The following is a 27,201-nucleotide window of genomic DNA, read 5'->3' as shown; positions in this document are numbered from 1 at the left end:
CATGGGAGGGGCAGGGGGAGTCTTGTGTGGACACTGTGTTTAGTTCAAAGCTCACAGAAAATGATGCATTTACTGGGTTCCTCTGACTAGCCTCAGGCTCCCTGAGATTAGTTTTAGATTCATAGACTGTGGCCAGGCATTGACCACACGCTCTGGCCTCCACACACGCAGGAAAATGTCCTTTCCCCCAGGCAGGGCTTTTGTTCCCATCACAGTCATCCCAAAAGCATTGGATGAAGAAAACAACTCTGGACAAATATGGTCCACAGCAGTTTTCTCCTGGCGGGAGGGAGGAAAGCTGCCAAACAGGGTTGTCTGCAGTCTGTGAATACACCTCACCCCTCTTGGTCTTGGAGGTGTGGCCAGGTGTGCATGTGGGGAGAACAGGCCTGGAAATTGAGAACCAAGCCCTGCCTCCAAAAAATGAATCTGGAGATTTATTCCCCAGTATCAGCTTTAAGGTCGATAACTCCACATCGAATAAAGTTTTGGTGTCTTTGGGCACTAATGGAACAAGCTCCCTTCATGGTGTCCTAAGACCTGCGTTCACCCTCAGTTCTGATACATGCTTGCTCCTTGACCTTCGACCAGCCAGCCCTGTTTCCTGGCCTGAAAATGAGGCCATTAATTCCCACCTCTTTAGTAATTTTATGGGCAAATAAGATGCTGGGTATGAATGCACTTTGAAAAAAAATCAAAACACTCAAAAAGCATGTTGTTAATATCATCCACGTTAGACCTCCGTATTAATATGATCATACTGTGAGTACCCAGTTCTGTCTTGCACACTTCCAAGTTTTCACAATGCTTTCCCAAGTTCTGCCCCGTTCTTTTGTTTGAATGCCATCGAGATGCTTCTGCCTGGAACTGTAGGAAGATGGTGGAAGAGAACAGGATAAGTGACAGAAAAATTCTTTTCTCAGAGTGCTAGACCAGACGGGGAGAAGAACTGGCTGTGTGGAACCACTGACAAAGCTGTCATCCCGTTTAGACGGACGAGATTGACATGAGTCAGGAAGGGTCACACGCCTCTGTCCGTTGGGTGAACGGATGCCGGCCAATTCAGCCAGCCTTCTCTTGCATCACAAGCTTCTCTTTCCACTCTTCATCCGTGATCGCCAACCTCAGAAGATCTCTCCAACATGCTAGGCGCTTCTGCTAGGCTTCTCGGGTTAATTTGCTTTCTCGTGCTTAGAGACTTATGTCAAAGCATACCTGCTTCTCTCAAATGTTTGACTGACCCCCCTCAGCAGATGGCACCTCCTCCTACTTTACTGAGAATGTGGAAGGCCTAATCCAGGGGTTAGCCTGCTGGTGCCACGCCCCCCAGCGGCCTGCACCTGCACGGATCCTCTCTACATCCCCTCCACCGTTGGACTGAGAATCTCCTCCTCCTCCTCTCCCAGGTAAATTCTCTCTCCCATCACCACCCAAGCTTTGAGTCGCATCCACTCCTACGTTTACAGGAACTCAATACTATTTATTAATTAAACTTTCCCTTTCTTATGTAAACAACTACCTTTTCCCCCACAGGGGCCTTCCTACTGACTGTGAACACACTCAAAATATGTGAAAACAACCCAGCGAACAAACACACCTCCCCGGATTCCTCATCTTCCTCCAGCTGATACCCTACTGCTACCCTCTTGCCACAGTCAAACTGGTGGAAAGCATGGCCTCTCTTTTTGTGAAGAATGGTCTGTCCTTTTTTGTTCCCACCCTCCATTTGCAATGTTCGCGTCATTGACTTCTGCCCGGATCACTCCACCAACAGTGCCATTAATGTTCTTCAATGACCTCCATGCCCCTAAATCTGATGACTTTTAAATTGTTTACTCCCTTGACCCTTGGCAGCCCCGGGCACCGGTGACCACTGCCACCTCATTGAAGCCATCTCGTCCCTTGGATTCCTTGATGGCACACCGTCTTGGTTCTCTTTCTATTACTCCACAGTCTCGTCTTCAGTGTCTTGGCGGACTTAGTCTCTTCTATTCAGCCGTGAAATGCTAGAGTTGTCCAAGATCTTAGCTATCCCGCCTCATTTTTCTCTGGGCAATCTCCTTTCCTGTTTCTCTTAACATTTATATATACTCATAGCTTCCATATTTTTATCTACAGTGAATGTCTCTCTGCTGAGCCCTGGGCTCATATCTCTGGCTAGTTTCCATCCTTACTTAAATAGTTCAAGTGCGTCTCAAACTTAGTGTGTTCAAAAGGAAACGCGTGATTTTTCTTTCAAACGTGACCCACATCTCTGCTTTCCCACTTCCGGTGAAAGCTCCCCTCCCCACGCAGCTGTGACAGCGAGTTAGGTCGTCTGCCCGCCTCTCTCTCTGTCCTCTGTATCCAAAATACTGCCAGCTCTCAGTGTCTTATCTCCTAATATATGTGGAATCTGGACTCTTCATGTCCAGCGCCATCACCCTAGTCCGAGTTACTATCTCCTTCTACCAGGGTCATTCAGTAACTATTAACCGATCACCCCTACTCCACCATTTGCCAGTGCGATCTTCACAAATGGAAAGTCTTATGGTGATATAATAACGCTATTTCCTTCTGTCCCTGGACTTTAACCCATCCAGCCAGGCATTTCACATTCAAGGCCTCAGGAAAAGAATGACCCACACCACAGGAGTGCAGAAAAAAAAATAAATTCTATTTGTTGAGAACCAACAGTTTGGCCTCAGAGGGATGAAAAGGAGCTGTATGTTAGGCAATAGATTTGCAAGAATGCCTATAAATAAAAGAAAAATTTCCCGTATCCCAAACTGAAAAGAATTCTCAAGATGGAGGGGATGGATGGAGCTGAAGGGGTTGTAACGAGAGAGAGAGAGGTGATCGGGGCTTGTGACGAAGGGACCAGAACTTCGTGGACCCAGGAGCAGGGAATTGAGCAGCCCAGCCTTCTCCACACTATCTGCACCCACGGCTGGTGCCTGGGAGGCCCTCCAGTCTCGGCCTGAGCAAGGACCAAAGCTGCGCCGCCCTGAGGAGGAGCTATCCTGGCTGTCTTCCCAGTAGATGCCCGTGGTGGCATCCTCTAAGCACTTCCCTTCCACCGGGGTCAGTGTTGCCTGTCGACCACCAACAGGAGGGACGTGCTTCCAGCTGGGGCTTTGCCAGGTCACATCTGACTTGCCCCTTGATAGCTAAGCCTCTTTTGATGACTCAGGAATCTCCTAAACTCCTGGAATGAAGGTACAGCTCTGGAGCCCGAATCATGGTGGTAAGATGGAGCAGATAGCATCGCAAAGAACCTTCAGAAAGGGAGCTGTCACTCTCTTGCTTAGCACCGGTCCAGGACCTGCCGAACTCTTAGCATGGCCTGTGGGGTCCTAAAGATCTGGCCCCTGCTGATCCTTCCTCTCTTGTCCCAATCTTTCCCTCTCTGTCTCAGCCTTCTTTGTTCCCTCTCTACACACACCACCAGCGTGTCCCTGCCCAGGACTCTGCCCTTGACTGGAAGCCATTTCCCCCACTCTATTCATCTCCAACTGCCGCTCCTTGTCACCCCAAAGGGGAAGCTTTCCTAGAGCCCTGTGACTGGTCAGATTGTCCCACCCTACGCTGTCGCCCTCGGAGTCCGACTCTTTCAGTCCGCTTTTAATTAGCCATTCATTACATGGTGATTTGATAAATGGGGATCCTCTCCACCTAGACTCTATTCCATGAACTATTTAAAAATCTTTTGGTCGCTGTTTTATATATGTTCACAGTCTCTGCCCTAACTTCCTACCCTAGGTCAAATCACAGACCTCTCCACGACTCAGTTCCTGGAGAATAGCAGGGTTTTGTCCTATTGCATGGACAATTTGGGGGAGATCCAACAAGCAAATTGTAAACTGTACAGTGCTAACCGGATGTGCAGGACGGTGCTTCCCTCGCCATGAGCAGAGGCCTTGAGGAGCCAGCTCTGGTCAGATGTTGACAGCTCGTTGTCAGCGCTGCTCTCGGCCACCTGTCCCTCCCACTCTGCCTTGTCTGTGAAGTCTGCTGTCCAGGGATATTAGGAATTCAGTCTTCAAACTCGCTTGCCGTGTTTCTCCTGCACCCTACCTTTGGTTAACGTTTTTGCCTTTGATGTTTTGTTTTCCTGGAGAGACCGGCAAGTCGCTGGTGCGCGCCGTGCTATATGGGTCCTATTGTATCGCACTGTTTACGCCTGGTCTGTGACAGGTACGAACAGCACTTGCCACCCGGTGATTTTCCAGCAGCGAAAATAATAGAGGCATTTCATACAGGTAAAATAATTAGTGGTTTAGACAAAAAAATGAATACAATTTGTCACACAAAGTATTAGCCTTTTTTTTTTTTTTCTTTTGGTGTAAGTGTCAGTTTCTGGGGTTACCAAGACAGATTACACAGAATTTTATCCTTTTAACTGTGAATTAGTGTTTCCCGGTTTCTCCCTGGCAGCGGATGGTCCAGATTCTGCAGGTGGGGGAGTCCAGGCTCGAGGGGTCGGCATTTACTGCCCGTGAACCGGGTGTTTTTGACAAATCTTGACACTCTTATGTTTGTCCCCATGTTTGCGGCCTTAACCTTCCCCACAGTGAGCACTACTGATCCAGGAGCTGCTCCCATCCTGGGCAGTGTCCCCGTCACCCACAGCCAATGGGGCTGCCCTGCCTCTCTCTTCAGGATGGAGACACGGAGTGAAGAAGGGCAGAACTGAAAGAAGCCATGGGAATTTTGCCTGACCTAAATCTGGAGAGATTCCAGAATACTCAATTAAAATTGAATTTCAGATAAACAAGTAAATCCTTAGTATATGCCTTTCCCACGAAATATTTGGGACATACTTACACTAAAGAATTATTTATCGCATATCTGAAATTCAAATTTATGTGGCAACCCTAGTCCAACCACCTCCATTTTAAAGGTGGAAACGGGGATATCCGGTTGTTTCTAAGATCCCATAAACTCGTCTCGAGTCTGGCTTTGTGGGTTTCAGCTTTGTTTTCTCCACCTGCACACATGCAGCCCGCTTCCACTGCACCTGGGAATTCTCGGCTGCGGGGGGCATGGAACACCGGAAGTGGGTTTCCCTATACCTGTTTTTCAAACCTCAAATCTCTGAGCTGGAAGCAAGACGGTGCCTGGTGATTTGATCTCTGGCTAAGATTCTGATCATTGCTCTGCCTGCCACTGCCCACTGCCCCTCACAGAGACCCTTCCTGTAAGGGCTGCCATCGTCCCACAATGCCTCATCTCTTTGTTCCAGAAGTTAACACTCCTCTACTTTCTTCTCCTTTTCTCCCTCCTTCTTTGTTATTGCTAGTGCCATGGAGTCAATTCCAACTCCTTGACCCTGTGAACAGCAGAGGGGAGCCCTGCCCAGTTTTTTTTTTTTTTTTTGGTGAGGAAGATTGGCCCTGAGCTAACATCTGTGCCAATCTTCCTCTATTTTACGTGAGATACCACCACAGCATGGCTTGACAAGCAGTGCTAGGTCCACACCTGGGATGTGAACCTGCAAACCCCAGGCCACCAGAGTAGAGTGCTCAAACTTAACGACTACGCCACTGATGCTGGACCTCTGCCCAGTCTTTTTGAGCCATCCTCTCACCTTTGGGCCCTATATCACACGATGCTCCCCTGCTGTTCATGGGATTTACATGGTCAATTTTTTCAGAAGTGTGTGGCCAGGTCCTTCTTCCTAGTCTGTCTTAGTCTGGAAGCTCTGCTGAAACCCGTCCACCATGGGTGACCCTGCTGGTATTTGAAATACCAGTGGCATAGTTTTCAGCATCACAGCAACATGCAGCCACCATGGTCTGACAACTGACAGATGGATGATGTGGTCCTTGACGGGGAAACGAACCCAGGCCACAGAGGTGTGAGCGCCGAATCTAACCACCAGACCCCCAGGGCTGGCTCCCCCCTTTAGAACTTATCAACTCCATCCTAAGCACTTTAGGAATCGGAAACAGCAAAACTTTGTTCTGTCCTTGAAGGGATTAGAATACACTCTAGGGGGCAGAGAAGAGGATGGGTGTGCCTGCAGAGCGGGGCCCTTCAGGAAGCCAGGGCACTGGTCGTGGCTCACTGTTTCTGTCCATTCCTGTGACCCCTCAACAGTGCTCAGGAACCACCCAAGCAGCCCCGGTGACCAATGGGGTTGGTGCCAATCTTAGTGGACAAATATTTCAGGAGGTGGATGACTACAGATGTGTGTCTTGGATAGATACCTATATATGTCTAAATACAAATGTATGCACTCGTATACGTACACATACTTGTATATAAGCACGGAACTCCACCTCTGCTCATCACCACCCTATTTCCTCCTAGGAAATAACTCAAGTCTTTAAAGAAATGGTTCTCATGATGGAGCAAACTGGCGGAAAGCAATCCAGGTGATAAATGCAACTGCAGAAGGCCAGGTAGCATTTCCTCGGAAAGGCTGGCCAAGAGCGACCCCAGAGGCACAATTAGGGACAGAAGATTTATGAAGTGGCAAGGTGTGGGGATTTAGGGTTCTCTTTCCTCTGGGTCAAAAGGAGGAAGAATAGGGAAAAAATATACATAGTGAGAAAAACGGTAACCAAATGTTTCTATACCACTGCAACAATGCGCCTCGCACCCTTGCCATGGGGCAGCGTGGCTGTGGACAACAGGTGGCACTCAGTCCCTGACTCGCGGCCCACGTCTATTTGACATCGCATCGCTGATCCTCGGCCAGCGATGACAAAACCAAAGTAGACAGGAGGCACAAGGATGGGAAAGGAGGAAACAAAATAATTCCTGGAGAATGTTCCCAAGGCAGAATTGGTGTGGATGCACACAAAGAAGAGAGAGTCAGCAATGGCAAGAGAGGGGACGCCGGGGTCCGGGAGACAGCGAGGGTCTTCTCTTGCTACCTGTCGTGGGGAGGAGCAAGGATCTTGATTGGGACTTGTGAAGAGTTTTCTTATTTCCACAGATGTTCTTGACTCAAAGACACGTAACTTAAGACCCTAGGAGCGTTCTGTGGAGCTCACTGCTCGGCCCTTGCCTGGGTCTGGGCTGTGGGCTTTGATCTCTGGCTGACAGTCGTGGTGCCCAGGCCTGGCCGCACCCTCCAGCTTCCCTGAGCAGGAGAGCAACATTCTGAGGAGGTTTGCTGGCCACCACGGTCACGCCGGCCGCTGTGTGCTTGAACGAGCCCCGCAAGCGATGCCTTAACTCCCAGCCTGTGGTAGACTGGGACAGAACGGAACCCCTGCTCCCGGCTCTTCTCGTCCTCGAGATTCGCATCTGCCTGCCCCTTAGTTGAGAAGTCCTGTCACCCAGGCCTGTTCCTGGCATGGCTGCTTCCTGTGGTGCCACTGGACCGAGTCTGAGGGAAAGGGCATGGCACAGGCTGCATGTGTGTGGGTGAGCATGCATGCGAGAGCTGAGTACATGCAGATACGTGGCGCATGTGCATATACATGGAGTCATATATTTGCTCTGCACACATACAAGGAGAAGAAGGTTGCAGAGCGTGCTTGCCGTGAATCTTTGATCTGGTGCTCTATGCCATTACCACGTAATGAGTATTGGTGAATATCACTTTAACTTAGCGATCGTCCCAGGGTAAAAATGCCGTCCATCAGAATTTTGGAGAGGAAAGTTCCCGTGGCAATCCATTCGCAGGGATGGAGATGTATGTACATAAACGGTGGAAATTGAAAACCTGTGTTAAGTTGTTGGAAAGCCTCCAGCAGGAGATGGGGACCAGCCACTTGGGAGCGTTGTCAATGGATGCTACTGGAGAATAAAAGGCTCCTTTCTCAGCCTCGGGGAGGGGCTCTGACACGCAGATGAGTGTCTGTGTCCTTCTGTGACCTCTCGAAGGCGGTGGAAGTGAGACCTCAGGACATGACCTCAGTCATGGGATTGAGTGGGTCTGGGTGGGCAGCTCTCCTCCTCCCCCATGTGGAGGGGAGGACCAGGGGGCGAGGGTGAGAGGGGGATGCAGGCCCCAAGTTCCAAGGGTCCCAGCAAATGTTCAGGGGGAGGGGTTTGAAGGTTGTCACAGTGATACAGCAGTGGAGGCAGACTGATAAACACGTTAGGACATGGGACAGCCCCACAGGAGGAGGAATCGATCCCCCCAAAATGCAAGAGCACTCCATTTGAGAGCGAGGCAGCTGAGGGAGCTGAAAGCTGTCATGGGTAAGGAGGGCGGCGAGACCACTGCAGGCTGCAGGCTACTCAGGTCTGAGGACGGCGCCTCTGTGGTGGCGAGCCCTGCACGTGCGCATGACTGCATGAACTGCACCTGAGCCTCAGGCCTGGAGGGAGGTGTAGAAATAGGGCATGGCACAGGTGGGGTACATTCAGCAGGATGCTTTCTGTGCAGGTGATAGGAACCTGGAATTTACCAACATTCATAATTAAAAACAACAGGAGCCATGTTGCCTGCAGACTCACCTGCCTCAGGGTTGGGCCAGGATTCTCAGACTGAGCAGTGTCTGTCTCTGTTCACAGGATGGCTGCAGCAGCTCCGGCATCTGCACCCACCCTGAAGTATAGCCTGGGGAAGAATGCAAGCCTCTGGCCAGCATTCCCACAGACAATCTGTTTGCATCTCATGGGCTTTAATTGGGTCACAAGTCTAATTCTAAACTAGTGGCTGTGGACAGATGAATGTGAAGTGCTGGTCGCCTGAAATGTGGGTGTCAGCCTCCATCTCTGAGCCGGGTGTGGGACAGCCTAGAGAGAAGAGCCAAGAGTGTTGGAAAAGGGAGTTTCTAAGAGCAAAACTAGAAAGTGGGGTACATTTTCCCAGTGAAGAGTGAATGGTACAGGGATGAAGAGCAGAGCGGGATCTGGGGACTCAGCTGTGGTCCCAGCTCCGTCACAGAATATCTGTGCACACCTTTGGACCCTCTGCATCTATTTCCCATCTAAGACAATTGCTGAAGTCCCTTTCAGCTCTGTCCCTGATCCTTGTCAGACCCAACGTGAAAATTCACAAGAACATCAGGCTTAGCAAAGGTGGCTACTTCAGAGGCCTCTTAAAAAGTCATTCTTAAAATAAAACTTAAAAAAAACAAGCAATGGATCTCTCCCAAACTCTAGGAAATAGAGATTTTTGTCCTTTAGGGGGGAAAAACGGTTGGTGGATTACTAATGAATTGTGGGGTTGATTTGATGGCACTTTCTTCAATACCAAAAGTCACAAAGTATCTTGGGTGAAGCTGTAAATTTTGTAATTTCCAAATCTGTTGAGAATAACGGTGTAATCCTACAGAACAGGACAGAAATACAAGGAATCCTCTTTTAAAATAGGCTCTCTCGGGTTTGCCCTCCTTTGGGAAGATCGCGCTCTCAGAAAGAGGCCTTGTGGACTCAGCCTGGTCCTTGGGCCTGCATTCTGTCACTTCCCTCTGCAGACACTCTGCAGGGTGATGGTGATGGCAATGCGAGCCCTGCCCTTCTGCAGCTTTTAGTCTAATGGTCATCAATCAAGAATTCCCCTGATCAAAATGCAAAGAGTTGGATGAGCACTGCCATTCTTGTGTCAAGGACACCTAATTTAGACTGAAGCATCAGTGACATTCTCCCCAGGGAAGCAGCATGTCACCTGATGCAGGTGTAACAAGGGTGGCCAGGGGAAGAGGAGAGAAGAAGCCGTTTGGAATGCAAAGGGCATACAGTCAGTGCGAGTGGAGGCAGCAAGGGGCAGGGTGATGGGAAGGGAAGTGAGGCAGGGAGTAGTAGAGTCATACAGGGCTTCACAGGCCAGAGAAAGGGTCCCAGACTTTATCCCAACAGCAGTGGGAAGCCAGAAGAGGAGTTTACTGTCTTATACCTATTTTCTGTGTGTGTGAGGAAGGTTGGCCCAGAGCTAACATCTGTGCCAGTCTTCCTCTACTTTGTACGTGGGACGCCACCACAGCATGGCTTGATGATCAGTGTGTAGGTCCGTGCCCGGGATCTGAACCTGCCAATTCTGGACCACCAAAGCAGAACAAACCCCCAAACCCCAGGCCACTGAAGAGGAGCCTGTGAACTTAACTGCCCCACCACCAGGTGGCCCTTCCGATACCTAATTTTAAGCAGAGGAGTGACTTGGAGTAGCATTTTTTTAAAGATCACATGGTATAGAGAAATATAACCTGATATATGTTATCAAAGATTGCTCTGGATCCTGGGTTACAGGGGAGCAAGAGGAGACGGAAGGAGAGCAACAGGAGGACGCTTCAACAGTTGAGACATGAAAGATGAATGGAAGAGAATATTCATAAATCATATATCTGATAAGGGACTTGTGTTCAAAATATATAAAGAACCATTATAATTCAATAATAAAAAGATAACACAATTAAAAATGGGCAAAGGATATGAATAGACATTTCTCCAAAGAAAAATTTGAATAATTGATAAGCTCATGAAAAGATGCTCAACACCATTTGTCATTAGGGAAATGCAAATCAAAACTACAGTGAGATATCACTTTCCAACCCAACGAACTGCTTATATGCTCAGTTCTGCCCCAAACCCCTCAGTGCCTCAGAATACCTAGACAATCAAGTCCAGACTCCTTAAAAAATCATAATCTGTGTGGACCCCACCCCCACCTTTCCAGTTCCATGTTCGGTCCCTCCCCACAACAATGCCCATCAATTCCTTTCTAGAATTCTCCAATTGCTCCCTCCTCTGGACTAGGCTCGGCGTGTCCATCCTGGAGACCCAGGCCAGGAGCTCCTCCCCAGAGCACCTTTCTCTGACCCTGGCTTGGATGGGCCCTCCGTGCGTCCCAGCACTGGCAGTCAAGTTGTGCTCTGGGCCGTGGAATTGTTTCTTTTCTGCTTCCCATCCTAGCCTGGGCTCTTGAGGAGGGTAGTTGCTGGTCCTGGAGCTGTGTTCCTCACAGAGGGCCGGGCAGGAGTGAGTGGTCAGTGAGGACAGCTGTTTACATCCTCCAGACCTGCCTGTCCCTCTTGGCACTGTCCTCACTCTGGTGTCTTCCCACGGGCAGACAAGACCCTCAGGTGCTTGCCAGAGGTAGTATTGGCCCAAATGTGGGTGGGACAGTTCCCAGAGGTCAGGTCGAGGAGCCGTGGTGGCAGATGCATGACCAGGCTTAGGCTCTTTGAGGAGAGAGGGACCTGGAACAGAAGCTCTGACAAAGGAACAGGAGCCAGTGTGCAAAGGAGGATGGCCTCAAGCTTTTGGGGTTGCCTCTCCTGGGAGAGAGGGAGGAGAGAGAGGGCTGGGGACAGTTCGACTGCAATCTTGGCATCCATGAGGGATTATTATGGGATAGGAGACTACCTGACCTCCCTGAGGGGGCTGTATGAGAGAAAGGCAGAAAAACCAAGCTTTCCCAGAGCTCTGTTTCATCCCCTAACCACAACTGCCTCGCACATCAAAGGAAGCAGGCTTCATAGGAAGTTGGCTTCCCCTCCTCCAAAACATAGCACCACTACAACTTCCTCCAGAACATTCCTCGGCATTCCCCCTGGAAAAGTAATGGGTCTGCACCCCTCTTGCTTCTGCCTCTCCTTCAGCCCTTGCTGCGTCTGGGCCTTGGTTATAGCTCATCTCTAGACTGGGAGCCCCTGGGTTTCAGGGGTAGCATCTTGTTCCATTGTTCCACCCCTCACCTGGCCCAGCAGGTGCCCAGCACATACCTTACGCTGTTGGATTCTATGTCAACCCTACAAGGCATGTGCTCCGTTGCCAATCATGCAGAGGGGGAAACTGGCCACAGAGCTGTGTCAAGCAGAGCAGGGACCAGGTCTCTGGGAGTCTTGGTGCTTTGCAGTCGTAGCACTTTTTATCCACTTAACTTTGTGGGAGGGAAATATTCTGCTTAGAAAGTGGCCTTGGCAGTGTGCTCCCTCGGGCTGTGGTGGAAGCTGCCCTGAAGCTCAGGTGCTAGGTAGGCAGCATTGAAGTCCCATCAGAAGACGGGAGGATGAGATGTGCACTGAGAATTGGGAAAGGGAGGCTTGGCAAGGCTCAGAGGAATCTCCTTTTCCAGTTGTAGATGAGACAAAGCATGTGTGTGTGTGCACACACACACCACACTCACCTCCCTTTTCCGGAACCCTTCAGTTCTGACTGTCACCTGGAATTGTTCTGACCACCTGTCAAGGTCTCTCAGCATCCTTGAGTGGTGGAGGTCTTATAGCTTGTCAGTCATGGGTAAGTTGGAATCCACACAACAGCCCCAAGGACATTCGGCGTAGATTCACAGACACGCAATTGGGAAGCAACCTCCAGAGGTCAATGTCTTCATTCTCCCTCCTGCAGGTCTCGGAGCTGACAACCCTACAGGCCAAACTTCAGAGAAAGCAATGTTCCAAACTTCAGTTTCAGAGCCCTGTGAAATTAGGGTTGTCTTATTCTGATTTAAAGAATAGGGCCATAGTTTACAAAGACGTTCACTGTGGGATTGCTTTGGACAATACATTTCTTTAATATAATTTTACAGCCCTTTTTGCTTTTTTTAAAACAAAAGTAACTCATATACATTTTAAGAAAATTTGAAAATACTTATAAAGAGGAAAAGAAAAACAATCAGTTCGTATCTCTAATCCAGAGATAACCACTCTTATTTTTTTCTTAAAGTATGTTATTTATTTGTTTATTTATTTTTTTGGGGGGCAGGGGTGAGGAAGATTGGCCCTGAGCTAACATCTGTTGCTAATCTTCCTCTATTTTATGTGGGATGCCGCCACAGTGTGGCTTGATGAGTGGTGCTAGGTCCGTGCCCGGGAACCGAACCTGTGAACCCCAGGCTGCCGAAGCAGAATATGTGAACTTAACCACTATGCCACCGAGCCAGCCCTCAGAGATAACCACTCTGAATGATTTTTTGCATAATCTATCAGACCTAGGTATACAGTATGGATGCGTATTTCATATGTGATAGATTTTATACATCATGTTATACAGCATATTCATTTATTTGATCTTAGAAACAGCTTGCTTTGCATCTAACTCTTCGGGGCAAAGTCATGTAATTTCAGATCCATCGTTTCCGCTGTGATTGTCTTAAGGAGAATCTTCTGTCTCACTGGCCTTGAGTCCTACATATTATTGTCCCAGAACCTCTGAACCAGGAGACGTCCTGACGTGTCACCAACTGTCTCAATGCCTTTTTATGGTAAGAAAGAAAATGGGCAAAGGGAATCACAAGTACATATGATTAAGAAAATAAGGTGATTAACATCTCTTAAAGAATTTATAAATGACTTTTGTCTAGGTCGGGGAAAATCCTCTTGTACAACTTTCTTTTTCTGGAGAGTTGGCTGACAAGTCACATACTTCAGGGGCTGCCAAAAAAACCTCATTTAACCTCTGTTGATTTGTATTAGTCTTTGGTTTAAATATCTTGCCGATGAGAGCCATGAAAAGTCTATTCGTGCCTCTCTAAGACCTTACTTTGCAAAGCAGTGGACCAATGGTCTCCCGGATCTTTAATCTCAGAATGATTTTCAGACTAATATTCGAACTCAAGTACAGCCACGCTTCCCACCGTCCATCCAGACGAAATGAAGTCAGCTTTGACTGTGCAAAACGTCGATGAATTCTTCAGAGTAAATCAGCCTTGTCAGGGTGATGCAGAACCGTCAGCTCTTTGTGACATAATATAATATGAAATGATATTGAACAACATGCGTTTGGCACTAAATTGTTAGCGGGTTTTAGCTTTGACAGCGGCAAGTTTATTGCTTTAATCCCAAGGTCTTTTAACCCTCTTTGACATAAATCGAGGTTGGCTTTTGTGAAAAAAACTCCTCTTTACTCTCTCTTCCTTTACCTAAAACTGCTTTTAACAATTTATGCTGGTACATCAGACACTCATTTGAGTGACAAAAAAGAAAAAAAAGACATCTATTTGAATAGAAGAGAGAAAAGGCCAACTTAGGCTCTGCAGTCGGTGTCTCCTCCGGTGCACACGTCACAGCGCGCTTCAGGTGAATATGTGTTTTATGTTACAATAACGTGCAGCTCCTGCAAACAAAACGAGGCTGGGCGGCAGGCTTAGGCCAGGTGGGGACGGCCACTGCCAGGGAGAAAGGCTCGTAATTGGAAACAGAAGCCATTTTGCGTTTTGCTCCAATTGAATGCATTTCCAAATACGGGTTCATGCCTTCTTCTCTACCACCTACCCCATGTGTTCTCAGAGATCAAAGATGACTCCTCTTTTATGTAAATAGCTCCGAAACACTGATCTAGTAAGTACGGCATATAAACAACGAAGCCCCCAACTTTACAGCATACTTGCGGTGGCAGACGGCCGGCTGGGCTGTGGTATCCTAGAAGGGGAGTCTGGAGAGGGCACTGGGTCCACTCCTTCCATCGCCCTCCCAGGGCTGGCATCCCTGACACCCCCCCACACTCTGCTGGGATGCTTTTGGAGAAGGCGTTTCTCCAGTTTGGAGCACGTGTGATCCATCCTCAGCATCCGGGTCCTCATTGGGCTGGGAGGGTGAGCCCAGAAGGAATTGAATCTTATAGCCACAGCTGTCTGCAGATGTCTGAACACCGTGACCCTTTTTTCTGTGTCCTAGATTTAAAAGTTCTGATTTCCTTTGTCCTGGTAAGTGTACGTTCAGGCATCTATCCTAAAGAAGCAGTCAGAAAAAACGTGATAGATGTGTGTAGACAGCAGTAAATTGTGGTAATTACGAGTCTTGGCTGCAGCATCAGACAGACCTGGGTTTAAGTTCCAGCTCTGCTCCTTGCCCAGAATGTCACAGCTAGTTAGTTACTTAAAACTCTCTAAGTTCATTTTTCTCATCTGTAAAATAGAGAAATTAGTAGTATCTCCCTTCTAGGGTTAGGAAGATTGAAAGATGAAGCATAGAGAATGCTTTCTTAGTACAAATCTTTCTGGTTATTGTTATATCAGCATCTTTGCAGTATTGTGTATAAATATGAAAATCAGGATCAACCTGCACTCATTAGTGAATGGTAGTGCAGGAATGCCACGTGGTCCTTAAAAATGATTTTGTACACGTAGCTTATAGACATGACAGACATACATATTTAAAATATATGTTATACATAAATGACAATACATATCGTTAATTGAAAAAAGCAGGTCATGAAGTCATATGATCTCCATTTTATAAACAATTTATCATATAATGCAATATGTAAAAACTTGAAAGGATGTGCACCTCTGGCTGTTGAGATTGTGATTTCTTATTTTTTTCTTTCTCATGTTTATCTGGATTTTCCACATTTGATACTTACTATAGTGTAAGTTTCAAAATACTAGCCTAATAAGGAAAGTTTAAAAACACGGAGAACAAGTGTGCTCCTCGCTGATCCCCACTGGACGTGGCTGAAATTTCTTCTCCACTCTGAATGCTAATTTCTGCATTCCCTAGTTAATCAACGGCCCTCTGATCACATGGGCCCAGATGTGCACAGGGTCCCCAGACTTGTCTCCCCAGGCCGCAGAGCCTGGTGGAGCTGACACCCCCTTTCCCTATACCAGTGGGGCCCACCTTTTTGTGCACCACTCACTTCCCCCAGATTGTCTTCGCTAGACCTTTAGACTGTGGGTCCTTGTCCAGATGACCTACGCTGTGGACAAGAGACCCTTCCTGCTCTCCCGTCTCCTCAAACTCTGGGACTAGCTCCCACTTTGGCAGTGTCCCTTTTCCTCCCCCATTTCCGCTCCCTCCCACGGTGGTAGGACCCAGTTGGGGTGGGATGGGAGAGGATACCTACCGAGTCATTGCCAAGGATGGTGGCCAGTTAGAAATGCTTTGTATGTGTGTGTGTTAGATGAAGCTGTCAGCTTCCTTACCGCCGTTTCTATTTCTAGAGGCTGAGATCTTGCTAATACGTTTCTCTCCAGTTTAAATCTGTTCTGTAAAACTAGGCTCAAGCTTCAATTATCTTACAAGTGGTTCAATAGTTCAATAAATTATTCAGGGTTACAGTTCACGTTGCTTTAACCAAATAAACTGATCTGGTGATGTGAGATGACGGTAGTCAGACCATGGGTGGGCACATTACTCTCTTTTTGCCGTTGTTTTATTTTTTCCCTTGAAAAAAATGTCAACGATTCATACATTAATGATAGCCAAGCCGATGTAAGGAAAGCTCCTCTCTCCGCTGTGACTCATGTAAGCGGTCCTAAAATCCACTGGAAGTAACAAGGAGAAAGGTTACTCCTGCAAGGGCTTTTGAATAGCGAAGTCCCAGGCCAGACTAAGAGGTGTCACTTCCCTTGTGTCTGAACTACAAATCCTCCAGCTAGGTCTCTGTAGGTTAAGGCCGCTTCCCGAGGGGTGGAGGGATGGCGGGGGGGGGTGGGGGGGGGGCACTGTGTGGTTGGAAATCTTGTAGTGTCTGGAGCAGAAAGAGCCATTTCTAAGGGGAAATCCAGGGATCTTCACCTCTGCTCTTCTGTTTGACAAACCTGTTAGTGTCTTTAGCCCCTAGGAACACTCCAAGAAGGATCCTGAGGGCATAGGGCATTCCTATCTCCTCAAGACCACCTCTGCTGCCACCAAGATGGGATGCTCAGGAAGCTCCCTCCAAGGCCCGTGGAGGGAGCAAACGTCCCCTCTGTGGCTGTCCCCGGCTTTGTTCTGTGTTCATGAGGCAACGCCCCACATGGCACGTCCCGGGTTTGGGCTCCCCCAGCCTTACCATTTGGTGGTTGAGTACACAGAGGTCACACTTTCTGGAATACAAACTTCGGCTGCGAATCTCACACCTATGCCCTGGGCCTGTAACCTGGGACTCTTGGCAGAACGTGAGCCCTCATTGTTCGCCATGAGGCAGCGGTGGCATGTGCCCTGCTCTTGGGTGTCAGGTTGTTGGCTGCCTGACTAAACATGTCCCCGAGCCACCAGGCTGTGGGGGTCACGCTGACATTTAAAAAGCCTCAAATCCTATCCCACCTACCATGGGAAGCCAAGAAATCTTCCCAGCATCTCTGAGGAGTCCTCTGCCACTTGCTTCTCCCACTTCCTTCTCACACAGAATTACTGACGCATCTGGAGCCTTGCCCCATGGCCGTGCCTTCCCCACTAACCGCATTGACACGGGCATGGGACCGCCTGCTTCCCTTCATCCCTAGCCCCCCTCGCCGAAGCAGTCGAGGCAGGTAACCTTCCCTGAAGACTGGGAAGGGGGAAGGCAGGGCCTTTATTGGCAGCACAGTACAGACATCTAAAGTCTGCCTTCTGTTCCCTTTTCTAAGCAGATGAAATCCACTCTCCCCTTTCAGACCATGTCTGGCGATTGCGACAGGGACAGCTCACAGCCCAGGCCTATCAAGGCATGTTTCTTAAAGAACATTCCAGATTGGAGAGAAAAGATGCACCTCCCCTACCAGGCAGATGTGGCTGTGCTCATTTGCGGTTTTAAATAGGAGTTCTTTTCTTCTCTCTCCCCTAAACATAGATAGAAATTGCTATCAGTGGTGACATAGCTCAGGACGGGGGTTGCAAACTGGCTTCCTTGGGCAGTGTCTGGCTCCCAGATGTGATATGCTTGGCTTGTGATGAATTTTTCAAAAAGAAAAGCTAATGTTTAAAAATCAGTGGATTTTATCCAAAAATTATTAGATTTACATCTTCTCTTTAAAAGTCAGATTATCTGGCAACATCGAGGTCCACATTCCTGCATGGCTGGGATGGGCCAGTGCTGGTCCAGCTCCCTCTAGAGCAAGAGCATGCTGGCGCGCCAAGGTCCCCATCGGGTACAAGGCAGCCCTGCCCTCCACTGCTTGACTTTTGTGTTTTCCTCTCTAGTCCTGGAAGATCCAGAGAGCCTGGGAACCGATGACTCTGCTTCAAAAATGTGGCCCTGGTAGCTGCGTGTTGGGAATGACGCGCGATGGACGGAGACTGGGGCAGCAGACCTTGAGCAGGTCTTCCATTTCTTTTTGTAAAACGGGGATGGTGTCCGCCCCGTCAGCTGTTGTGAAATTCCGCACTAAAATGCTCACAAAAATGCTTTGAACTCTTCAGAGGTGGCTGATAAAGTAAAAGTGATAGTTTTAGACTCTTGGTACTTCAGACTCCGTGAAACATCTGTATTATACGTTCTCTTCTTTTATACTTGAAATTGGATACTGTTTTAAGAAAGAAATCTCAGTACCGTAGAACTGACAAGTTGAAAGAGTCGACAGTTCTCTCTGATTTGATGCCCAGACACATGTTGACGTCAATTCCTTGGGAGTCAAAGCCGAGCCCTGGGCGCGAGTGTGGCATTTCAGGGACCTTGCCTTCTTCCAGGCCCCTGGGGCCACGCCTCGCTAATTACCACGCTGGTGCCCGGAGTGCTTGGTATTCAGGATTCTGAGCTGTAGGCAACCCACAGAGACTGTGGGAGAGCAGTGAGGCTGGGAAGCTTGTAGGATAGGCAGCCACCTCCCCAAGGGATTACTTTAGAGGGTCAGGAATGCCACAGAGCAGACCCGGCTTCTCAGCTGCAGGCAGTTATTGCAAATGCATTTTAGAGCAAACATGCAAGACTGATCGTTGATTCTTTAATTTATGGAACAAAGTCCTCCAGCTGATCTGTTCCTTTCACTGTGAAACTGCGGTAGTTGTCCAACGGTGTTTCAGGGACCACCAAAGACAAGTCCCTCTGGAGGACTGTGGGAATCAGGCAGGGGGGTAGACCAAGTCTTTCCACCCCGGGGGCCTAGGAAAATCACGCAAAATTCCTCTTGAGCTCTTTGAAAGCTTAGTAGCTGCTACTCAAGGGTGACAATTGTGGGCCTATGACATCTAAAATAGATGTTCCTTCCACTCAATGCTTATGAGTGGGTTTGGATTTGGGTTGCTTTCCAAGCTTTTACATGAATCTCCTTCTAAATTCTTATGAAGGTGTATATTTGAATAAGCCAACAATTTCAGCCCCCATCCAAACTGTCGATTTCTTCCTAAACTCGTTTCCTGGCGTGTGCTGTTCTGGTGTGAGAGCCGCTGTGCTGCTGGCAGAGGTGTGTGGACCTCTGCCGTACAGACTCCCCACCCTTGTTCCCTGTGCCCCGCTCCTTCTCGACAGTCACACAGGTGGGAGCAGCCAGTGCCGCCCTCAGGGCCCAAGTCATTGCCCACGGATAAGATCTAATCACTTAGCTTTGGGCACCAAATCTGTTCGTCTCAGACTCACTTTGCTCCCCCTGCGACTTGCCTAGAAATCACTGAATGAAAGAATTGCCCTAAATTAGGATGTCGCCACTCTGTGCTTTCCTTTGTGTTTAACTAGGCCTTATTCTGATTCAGGGCCAGCCCCTTAGCCCAAACCCAATCCCTACAGTCACTACGTTTTCACCACATTTAGTTTTCCTTCCAGTGCCTGATTTCCAAATTGCCCAGAGTCGGGAGTCACCTCCCTGGCCCCCAGCCCTAGGAGGACTCTGAGCCGGCAGGCTGGCGAACTTCCCAGTGACCTGTACGCAACAGCCTATAACCAGCTGAGAATAAATTCAGGAAGCCAGGGCAACACACACTCCCTGCAGGGACTGTTTTACCACCCCTTTTCTTTTTTATTGTTTTTTTGAGGAAGATTAGCCCTGAGCTAACATCTGCCGCCAATCCTCCCCTTTTTGCTGAGGAAGACTGGCCCTGAGCTACCATCGGTGCCCATCTTCCTCGACTTTATATGTGGGATGCCTACCACAGCATGGCATGCCAAGCAGTGACCTGTCTGCACCCAGGATCTGAACCTGTGGACCCTGGGCCGCCGAAGCGGAACGTGTGCACTTAACTGCTGTGCCACCAGGCTGGCCCCACCACCAGTTTTCTTGATTGATAATAATAAAAATGCTGTTTCCATCATGGCCTGGCCCCTGCTGTCCCAGCTTTCTGAGGGCCTTGGCTGTTACGGAGGTGCACCCCGACCTGCTGCAGTGTCAAAGGGCGTATCTGAGAAATGCGACAGATGGAAGGATATATTAGCCGCCTGACTAATGGGTTTCTGAGGCCGATTGTTTATTTTCTATAAATCAGAGCTTTGAGAACCAGGTCTCCCCATTTGTAAGGAATACACAGTGAGGCTCTCTGCTCCCCAGACCTGCTCCTCCTGTACCCTAACATATCGCACGAGCCGAGAAGTCCTGGAACCTGGCTAGGTCAGTAGACAAGCTGCCTTTGTCTGCGTCCTCCAGGGCACAGGGAAGGCAGAGGCCTGGTGGGTGGTGGGAGGGATGAGGTGGCCCCCATCCTGCTCCCTTCCCACTGTGCTGCCACCCCTTCACTTTCTGCACAGGGTAGAAGGTAGTCAAAAAGACTCTTCTATTTTCCTTATCTTGCCTTTTCTCAGAGTTCACTATCAGGCTGCAATGTGAAGTGCGGTTGATGTGGCTTCTTGTGGGCATCCGCGAGATAGCTTTGAGATGCTGCTTTGGCTGAGCTAAAAGCCCCACATGACCCTTCTGAGACACCAGCTTAACTCCTGTCCTTTCTCCCTGGAAACTTCTGGCCTGTCACCATTGCTTTTCGTTTTTTAGAAAAAACTATTACTTTTCGATCATGGAGCTTTGCTACCAACACTCTGTGCAAGGGCCTACTCTTTCCTATTCACATACTTTATCCTCATTTCCCATCCCCACATGTGACTATTTGTATGTACTTAAAATACGCTTGCTTTTTTTAAAAGTTCATGTGCGCTCTTGCAAAGTATGTACTCTTGATTTGTATGCATGCAGCTTAATTTTATGCAGAGAGTACTGGTTGAGGCATCATAGTCTTTTTTGAATTTCTCTCACTCAGCACTTTGTTTTGAAGACCCAGCCCTGTTGGTATGTGCACGTCTAGATGGTTTCTTCCAATTTCTGAGTGGGGCTCCATGGTTTGCATCCGCCATGTTTTATCTATTCACTCACCCAATAATGGGAGACTCACCTGCCTCCAGCTCCTCGCCAGGTTGAACGATGCTACCATGAACTTCCTTGCACATGTCCACTTCTGGACGCATGTGGGAATTGAGGATACATGTCCTATAGCACATACATATATTAAATTGGACTACAAACTGTCTGATTGTTTTCCAGAATTGTTGCAGCAGTCACACTACCTCAAGCAGTGTGTCACATACTTATAGTCCACATTCCTTCCAACATTTGCCATTATCCAGCTTTCTAATTCTGTTAGTCTAATACATATAAAGAGATATCACACTATTGTTTTAATTTGCATTTTATCTGATTATTAATGATTTTAAGCATCTCTTCAATGTGCTTATTAGCTTTAGACTTTCCCCATCCATAAATGACTATTCATATCCTTTTACCATTTGCCACTAGGTTGCCATTTTCTCCTTGTTGATATGCAGAAATTCCTTACGTACTCTTACTGTTTCTAGAGTTCTGCAAATCCCTTGTCGTTTTAGATATTGCAAATATCTTTTGTCCTATCATTTAGTAACTTTGCTCATGGTTCCTTTGAACAGAAATCTTTTGTTTCAATATAATAAAATCAACCTACTTTTTTTGCTGCCTTATGGTGTTATTGAAATTTTATTTAAAAGGTCATGGGCAACGTTACAAAGGGACACAGAGAACCAAAGTTGTAAGGATTGGGAGGGAAGAGAGAAAATGGACACTATCTTCAAATGATATGATCATCTGCTCGGAATAACCAGAGAAATCAGCACACGCACTGTTAGAACCAAGAATATTATGAGTCCAGCAAGATCACTAGACTCAAGATCAACACACAAAAATCAATAGTGCCTCTCTACCCCAGCAACAGCCAACTCAAAAATCAAACGTAGACATGAGCAGTGCTTTTCTACCTGGACAATGTATTTCATGAACTTTTCGTGGTTTGTTTACTTAAGGGAATTGGTTTTCTACCATAAAACATTGACGGACGCCCTGTATCCTAGTGAAAGCTACTACAGAGAGTAGAGACGGGGACAGGGGCCAGTGAGAGGGTAACCCCCTGGACTGGAAGGAACTGGAGGTGAAACATCTTCAAAGCGTTACAGGATCTGTAGACTCAGTGCTGTGTGGTGAGCTCCTTGAGGTGAGGAAAAGATGTCTGTCTTTCTCACCCCTGGATCCCAGCACCTGGTTCTGCCGTCTGGTGGGTCAGCGACATTCATTGACGAATGGGGCAGCATATTTACCAAGGTCTCGGTGACCACTCACTTACAGCTCTCTATGAAGCCCCTGGAGAGAGTTTTCTAAGGGTGGAATTGATTTTGACAGATGGGCAGGGACACAATGTACAACATTTTCCATTTTTGGGAGTAGGATGTGAAAGCGTTCTTGAGGATGAAGACTTTCCATCTTAAGGATTCCTTGGATCTCCCACTCAAGGCACACTTTTTTTTTATTGTGGTAAAATATATATAACATAAAATTTACCATCTTAGCCATTTTTAGGTCTATAGTTCAGAGGCGTTAAGTTCATTCACATTGTCGTGCAACCATCACTACTGTCCATCTCCAAAACCTTTTCATCTTCCCCACATGAAGCTCTATACCCGTTAAACCATGACTCTCCACTCCCTCTTCCCTCTAGACCCTGGCACCCATCTGTCTACTTACAAATTTGACTACACTAGAAAACTCATGTGAATGGAATCATACAACGTTTGTCCTTTCATGTCTGGCTTATTTCAGTTAACATAATGTCTTCAAGTTTCATCCATATTGTAGCATGTGTCAGAATCTCCTTCCTCTTTTTTTTTTTTTTTTTTTGAGGAAGATTATCCCTGAGCTAACGTCTGCCACCAATCCTCCTCTTTTTGCTGAGGAAGACTGGCCCTGAGCTAACATCTGTGCCCATCTTCCTCTACTTTTACATGTGAAACGCCTGCCACAGCGTGGCTTGACAAGTGGTGCACAGGTCCACACCCGAGATCCGAACCAGCAAACCACAGGCCGCCGAAGCAGAACATGCAAATTTAACTGCTGCGCCACTGGGCTGGCCCCAGAATCTCCTTTCTTTTTAAGGCTGAATAATATTCCATTGTATGTATATGCCACATTTTCTTAACTCATTCATTCACCAATGGACATGTGGGTTGTTTACACCCCCGATTCTAAGGCATATTTATTGTGCACATAATCTGGGCCAGATAAGTCATGGGGAACCAGAAGTAAGTATAATACATGGCTGCTGCCCCTGAATTCCTCACAGTCTTCTCAGGGAGTTATATATTTGAGCAAATAACGTCAGTGCAATCTGACAAAGAAGGGCGTGCATGTGACCCTGCAGAAGGAGACCACTCTCTCTCTCCCCGGTGCAGGGGCAATATTGGAACTGAGTGTTCCTGAAGAATGAGTAGCTCACCTGGCAGATGGGAGCATCTTGGTGCCTTAGGCAGAGGGAACAACATATGCACAAAGACGACCAGATACTGCTAAGTGGTTCCGTGTAACTAAAGCATAAGTTGTGTGGTCAAAGCTGGCTGTATTGAAGGGAATAAGAGTGGTTGATCGACCTGGAAAAGTAGATTGGGGCTAATATTTGAAGGACTATTTCATAAAACGATAGAGAATTGCTTACAACCTAACACAAATATATATTAGTTTTTCTTGTTTTTATATATAAGGTAGCTTAATATACATACCATTTGGCACGTTGTGTTTGTTTGTTTTTTTACTTGATCTATATTGGCATTTTTTTAATATCCGTATACAGAAAGCATCACTGTTTTTTAGCTTCATGGCTGTTGTATTGTATGGATGTACCATAATTTATTTAACCAGCTCCCTGTAGATGGGCATTTAGATTGTTTGCCGTTTTTGCTCTCATAAGCAATGCTAATGAATAACTTTGCACAGACATCATTTCACACGCATGCAAGTGTAACTGGAGGATAAATTCCCAAATGTGTAATTGACGGGTCAAAGGGTGTATACATATGTAATTTTGATCGATGGTGCTGATTTGCCCTCCACAGGGGTTACACCAATTCTTATTCCCACCAACAAGGTATGGCGCTTGCTTCCCCACAGCCTCACTCAAGAGGGCTAGCGAACTTTTGGATTTTTGCCAATCTGATAGACGAAAATGCATCTTGAGATAGCTTTAATATGGGGATCTCTCGTTAAAGTGAAGGTGAGCTTCTTTTCTTAGGTTTAACTACTTATATTTCCTTTTCTGTGAACTCTCTTGACCCCTTTCAACTGGGTCACTATCTTTTTCTTATAAATTTCTAGAAAAGATTTAAATGTTAGTCATTTGGATTTTTGCTATTTTTTAATCAAAAGCTGTTGTTGATCTGTATGATTCCACTCATATGTGGGAGATAAACAAACACATGGACAAAGAGAACAGATTAGTGGTTACCAGGGGGGAGGGGAGTGGGGAGTGGGCACAAAGGGTGAAGGGGAGCACCTATAATATGACTGACAAATAATAATGCACAACTGAAATTTCACGAGCTTGTAAACTATCACAACCTCAATTAAAAAAAACTGTTGTTGAATTTAATGTGCACTTTCTTCTTAGTGTCTGAGATGATCGTATGATTTTTCTTCTTACACCTAGTAATAGAATGCCGTATGTAGTAGATTTCCTATTATTTCACTGTTCTTAATTTCCTGAAATAAAACCCACTTTTTGCAGTGTATTATTTTTTAATGGTCTAATGAATGCTGTTTGCTAATATTACATATCTGATTTTTGCACCTCTATGCATAAGGTTAGACTATGGTTTTTTGTTTCTTTTTGCCCAATCTCTACCATGGTTAGGTGTAATGTTATATTTACTTCCGTAAAAAATTTGGGGAATTTTCTTTGTATTTACATACCCTAGAACGTTTAAGCATTATTGGACCATCTGATTTTTTAGGAGATAAAATTTCCCCAGGCCTGGACTTTCTTGGGGTCCTTTCTGGTCAAAAGCTCTTGGACAGCTTTGTGTATTTTTTCCAGTGGAGATTGGCCTATTTACATTTTCCATCTCTTTCTTCATGCTGCATTTTCTTCTTCTTTTCTTGTGGTTGGGTTCATTGGTGGACTATCTATCTTATTGTTCTTTCTCTCCTAAAGAAACAGCTTGTGGGTTTCTTCTTTAGTTCTCTGTGTTTCCAGTGTGCTAACTTATTAATTTTTCTTTTATCTTTATTAGCTGTGTATTTCTTACCTTTGTTTTATTCTTGACTTTTTCAGTCAGATGCTGAATTCATTTGTTTTATTCTTTGTTGTTTATTGACCTACATTTTTGAGTTTATGACATTTTCTCTGAGTGCTTTTTAGCTGTGTGCTTGGCTTCTGAGATATATAGTATTTTCACTACTTAGGAATTTTTAGAAATTCTTAAATTTAGGGTTTTGTTTCCTCTTAACTTAAGAGTATGTCTGAGAGTGATTTTTTGCTCATTTATCTTTAATTTTCAGGTGAAGAGGACTTTTTATTCTCTGATTCACGTTTATTTTTATTATATGGCAATCAGTGAATATCATCTATACTGTTCCTTTTTTTGGAATTTATTGAGATTTCTTTGTGGCCTAGAATCTGATCAATTCTTTGATTAATATTTTATGGGTGTTTGAAAAGAAAAATACATGATATATTGTCAAGGTGCGTAATCTGCATGGCTCAGTGCAGTCTGTCTTGTTGATTGTGTTATCTGGGGCTGATAGAGCCTAAGTTTTTGTCCACTTGATCTGTCAAGGACCGAGGTGCTCAGTCGTCTCCTGCGACTAACGTTGCTGCTTGTTTCTCCTGAGTCTCCGGTAATTTCTGTTTCATTATTGTTGCTGCTCTGTCTTCTGATGCATAGGTATTCAGAGCCGTTATTCCACGGCTGTGAATTTCTCCCTTTAGCATTAGAAAGTGTCCTATTTCTCATTTCACGCTTTTATTCTGACTTCTACCTTCCGAGATGTTGGGAGTGTGGCCTCTGCTTCCTTTTGTCCACATCTGTCTGGTGTGCCTTTGAATATCCCTCTATTTTCAACTCTGCTGAACACCTTGGTCTTATGTGTCTCTTGAATACAGCTTGAGGTTGGCTTTGCTTTGTGGACCAACCTGAAAATCTCTCTGATAGATCAGTCGAGCCCATTTACATTTGAGATGACGGTATTTGCTTAGTTCTGAAACATCATGGTGTATTAGGTTTTCATTTTTTAAAGTCCTCTACTACGTGGCCTGTTGTGTTTGGTTCTCCTGATGTTGAAGACGGCTTATATTTTGCTCTAGTTGTAACTCCTATGATTAGAACTTTATATGACATCTTCAGTTCTTATTTCTTTAGACACTATCTTCTTCATTCTCTACTGTGATTTATGATACAATAAGCATATTTCCCTTTCTTTCCTTTCTCTTCCCCCACCCAGTTTTAGCTTGTAATATTATGTTAGTATATCCCTCAGCACTTATACATATGCATATGATTTCGCCATAGACTCATCATCTTTGAATGATATCCTTCAACACCGAGGGAACATATATGAGACAATTGTTTCTTCTTTGTGATTTTTCTTCAGAGATATAATTGCTTCCCATTTTTTTAAAGTTATGACAGCAGGTTTGGTCATAGTTTTTACCTGCTTTATGAGAACATGACTTCTGGTGAGGGTTTTTCATTTTGTTAAGATTGCTACCCTTTTCCAATTTTTTCTTCTGGTATTTTTGTGTAGAAGTTATTGCTTCTCTTTGTTATTACTCACAATTAGGTGGGTGTGATTTTGCTGTGTTAGGTATTAGCCTAAGTTCCAGAGTGGGAGTAAGGGGTGGCAATGAAGGGGGTGAAGGGGCAGGGCGGGGTGGGGTAGCCTTTCAGATTTCACAAGCCATAGGCCTTCCCTTCTCTGTTGCCTCAGAGGCAGACTGCTTCCTGCTGCCATGGCTCCCTCTGCCCCTCGGTCCCAACCAGGCTGAGTGGGGTCCCAGCGTAAGCCCTGCTTGCTCTGTTTTCTGGACCCATGTTGAAAACAGAGACGGTTTTGCACTTCAGATTGAGTCTTTCTCCTTCCAGAAATGTCTTTTTGTTGGTCTTTCCTGCACCACACCTTCACCGCATCCTCCTGATGCTCCCTGAGTTCCTTTTCACTTCCTCTGATGTGGCTTCTGCCAATCTCAGCTGCTTTTGACAGCCTTACACATATTTTAGAGTCTTGCATTACAGTTGTTTTTGAATTTCCCTGAAAATTTATAAGCATGTTTTTTGGTTCTCCATCTCGCTTTTGCATATCTTTAGGAGGAAAAGGAGGACAATTCTGACATGTGAAGTGAAGGTCAGACATAAAGTCCAGTGGATGTCCTGACTGAGTCGTGGAATTAGTAGGAGTGGAGAGTGAGGTGAAGGTGCGGTGACAAGCCAGGT

The sequence above is a fragment of the Equus caballus genome, chromosome 10 (assembly GCF_041296265.1).
Source record: "Equus caballus isolate H_3958 breed thoroughbred chromosome 10, TB-T2T, whole genome shotgun sequence".
Classification (NCBI taxonomy): domain Eukaryota; kingdom Metazoa; phylum Chordata; class Mammalia; order Perissodactyla; family Equidae; genus Equus; species Equus caballus.
The sequence above is the reverse complement of the archived record's forward strand: the minus strand, read 5'-3'. Positions refer to the sequence as shown.